We start from the raw sequence: 3,885 nt of genomic DNA, 5'->3' as shown, positions 1-3,885 counted from the left end.
ATATATATGTATATATTATATATATGTATATTTTTTTAAAGGTCGGTGAACCTTGGGGCTTTCAGCAGGGCTGAAAATCTACATGTTAGTACCTGCTGCTGGCCAAACAGCTGAACAGCCGAAGGCAGTTCCCCCAACCTGATAATCTCACTGTCTACCAAACCTTACCTTTGATATGTATATTTGCTTTGCTTTAGGGCAACAATATGTGAATAAAAAACCTTGGGTCCAGAGATTAGGAGAACTTGGTTACTATAGCTAAGTCTCTTTTGGCTCCTCCCAAGAATGCCTTCCAAATTTATATTTCATGTCTAGTCTCTTTTAATTTACCACAGCCCCTTCTCCAGATTCCTGAACCCTCCTAGATGCAGGGAAAGACCCCCAGCAAAGGAACAGTGTGAGAAATAGGAAGGGATGTGATAAAGCAAGAGCAGAGTGTTGAAGAATAAGAGAGGAGTCAACTCTAGGAAATGACCTTCAAAGTTCCAGTTAGATGAGGACTGAAGGGAAAGGTTATAAAAGTAGTGACCATGGGGCCCTACCCCTTTGGCCCAGTGGATAGAGCGTCAGCCTGTGGACCAAAGGGTCCCAGGTCCAGTTCCAGCCAAGGGCACGTACCTCCGTTGCAGGATACTCCCTGGCCTGGGCCCTAATTGGGGCTGGTGCAGGAGGCAACTAATTGATGTCTTTCCCTCATTCTTTCCCTTTCTCTTCCACTCTCCCTAAGAATCAATGAAAAAATATCCTCGGGTGAGGAGTAAAAAAAAAAAGAGTAGTGGCTGTGGGGAACTCTTCTCACAGCAGTTCTCAGCCTCATGCTCCACTGCCCTGTGTCAGAGAGAGAAGCTATAAATGCCATGGGGGTGGGGGAAGGGATTCAGGCAGGAGCCAGACGTACTGAAGAAAACCTTTGTCACCCTTGTCACCGGGCATGTCCTGCGGTACTCACTAGAGGCTTTTTTCTGAAAGTGTACTATTCTTTTTTTTTAAAAAAATATATATTTTATTGATTTTTTACAGAGAGGGAGGAAGAGGGGTAGAGAGTTAGAAACATCGATGAGAGAGAAACATGGATCAGCTGCCTCCTGCACACCCCTCACTGCAACCAAAGTAAATGCCCTTGACTGGAATCGAACCCGCAGGCCAACGCTCTATCCACTAAGCCAAACCGGTTAGGGCATGAAAGTGTACTATACTTGAGCGAGAAATGGTGACAAAAATTTGCTCTGAGGTGGAGTTTTGAGCGAGCCAGCGCCGGGTGCACACTGACCTCAGTGTGACCACGATTAAGCTCTCAACACTCTGGCCTTTACTTCTCCCTCTGTGGAGTGGGGTAGAGACAGGACCCACCTTCCGGGGACAGCCAGGAGCTGGGTCCCACAAGGACCACTGGGGACCTGTCCAGGAGAGAAGAAGTGCTCATTCCTTTGGGGTAGGAGCCTCCTGGGGGGTTGGGAGGGCAAGCACTGGCTGGAAAGCCCTCCCCCAGCACCTCCACAGGCCATGGCCTGGGCTTGTCCTATTCTCCGGGTTTCTGCTTGCTCCCCTCCCCCACTCTAGAAGGCCTCCTCCCTGCTGGCTTCTGGGCCCTCTGCACACTCACTCCCTCCTCCCCAAACCCTGTCCTGTCCCACACCTCCTTCTAGCCCCAGCCTCTTTAACTGCAGCCACTCGCTTCTACATCTGATTTCCTCCTGCCAAGGCTGGGGGCAGGCGATCACACCCTGAAAGGTCTGACAAGGAGCATGCCTAGGCACACTCTGACATGTATGGGGTGCGTGCCATGCACCAGCCCAGCTCTCAGCCTGTCTCCATCACCCCGGGCATGCCCTTGACTGGCACACAGCAAGTGACCCGTTGGGGCCCCATCCTCCCAGCCCATCCTCTTGGCCTGCATCGGACCGCTTTGCTCACGACAGAAAGGAAAAGGCCACGTGCCCTCTGCATGTGGCGGCTCCTTTGGATTCAAGTGACCAGGAGGAGGACCCCCCTCCCCCTGGGGGCCATGGTCCTTAGTCCTTTGCTGGTCACCACAACAATTGTTGGGCAGTGGACACTATTAACCCACCTGACTGGTGAGGACAGTGAGGCTGGGAGAGGTGACATGCTGGCATGTCACACAGCAGTGAGAATGAAAGCAGCATTCTAAACCAGGGCCCATCCTTGGAACATCTGGGACACTGAGGAAGTGGGCAGCCATTCACTCTGTGGCCCTGGGTCTCAGGACAGATTGGTGAGGAGACAGGGGAGCCTGAATGATTGAGCCCTATTTTCCCATGCCGTGGATCACTGATTCATTCAACAAACCTCTGCTGAGCCCTTAGCAAGGGCCAGACCCTGTGCTCAGGCTGGGAACACAGGTGGTGGTGTGGTCCCACCTGGATGGACATGGGCCAGACCCCAGCTCTGCCACTCACCAGCCTGAGGCCTGGCCAGGTCACTTTGCTCCCTGTGCCTCATTTTCCTTGTCTGTAAAGTGGGGAGAACCACACCCTCCTCATGGAGTCAGGGGGACCACTAACAGAGATAACAGGGAGAGTCTGGCACTGAGCAGGAGTTCAGTGAGTGCTAGTTGCTTGTATGTTTTTACTATTATGAATGGTTGCATCAGGCCCTCTGAGAGCCCCCACCCGGAGGGGAGCTGAGACATGAGTACAAGGAACTATCATTGAGGCAGAACGTGGTTGAAAGACAAAAAAACCTTAGGGATGGTGAGGGGAGGGCCAGGCCTGGGCAGCTTCTGGGCATGGCTGGTTCTTGAGTTGGGCTTTGGAGGTGGGAGTTTTCTGTCAGGTAGAGGCAGGGTGAGGGCACTCCAGGCAGAAGGACAGGCATGGGCAGGGGCCTGGATGTGGGAGGCATCCAGCACAGTAGGGGGACAGCAGGTGGCCCAGTGGGAAAGCTAGTCCTGGAGGCCTGCAAGGCTGGGCTCAGGCATCTGTAGTTTCCTCCCACAGTGGGCAGCCAGCATCCTGGGCTTCCTGCCCCTCCTCAAGTTGCCCTCTTGCCACGGAAAACAGAGACTGTTTGAAACTGTTGGCTCCTGGAGACAAATTTCCACTTGGACTCCCCACTCCAGGGAAGGCACAAGGCCTCAGGGTTGCCAAGGGTGTGAGAGGGGTTCTCTGTTCTTAAAAGAGACCTGAGAAGGTGTCACCCAGCCCCTCCTCTCACCTAGAGACCAATGGACAGTGGAGCAAGCAGGCAGCCCAGCAGCTCCAAGACCTGGCTGAAATCCAGCCTCGGGTACAGATGCTGCCTGCTCTTGGCCTGGCCCCTCTCAGCTGCGGGGGTGGCAGGGCACAGGGGTGCTTGGGAGAGGAGCAGGCAGGCTGGGCTCCTGGCTGGAAATGCCTTTACTGCTTGTTATTTCTATTTTCATTCTCTCCTCAAGCTGACGTGTTAAGAGTTATGAAGTGCTATGTCCTCTTCACTGCATCGTATCTGTGGGCATACAATATATGTCTGTCCACTACTGGTGGTGTTACTTTGATCACTTGGTTAAAGTGATGATTGTAGGGTTCTGGACCGTAAATTTACTCCTGCGATGAATACGTATTTTACAGAAGAGATACTCTGAGACTACAAAATGAGCAACCAGGAAGCCCAAATTTATTTGAATTTCAGATAACCAACAAGTACTTTTTAAAAAGTGTATGGCGGCCCTGACCGGTTTGGCTCAGTGGATAGAGCATCGGCCTATGGACTGAAGGGTCCCAGGTTCGATTCCAGTCAAGGGCATGTACCTTGGTTGCGGGCACATCCCCAGTAGGGGGTGTGCTGGAGGCAGCTGATTGACATTTCTCTCTCATCGATTTTTCTAACTCTCTATCCCTCTCCCTTCCTCTCTGTAAAAATCAATAAAATATATGTTTTTAAAAGAAG

The sequence above is a fragment of the Myotis davidii genome, unplaced genomic scaffold (assembly GCF_000327345.1).
Source record: "Myotis davidii unplaced genomic scaffold, ASM32734v1 scaffold1477, whole genome shotgun sequence".
Taxonomy (NCBI): domain Eukaryota; kingdom Metazoa; phylum Chordata; class Mammalia; order Chiroptera; family Vespertilionidae; genus Myotis; species Myotis davidii.
The sequence above is the reverse complement of the archived record's forward strand: the minus strand, read 5'-3'. Positions refer to the sequence as shown.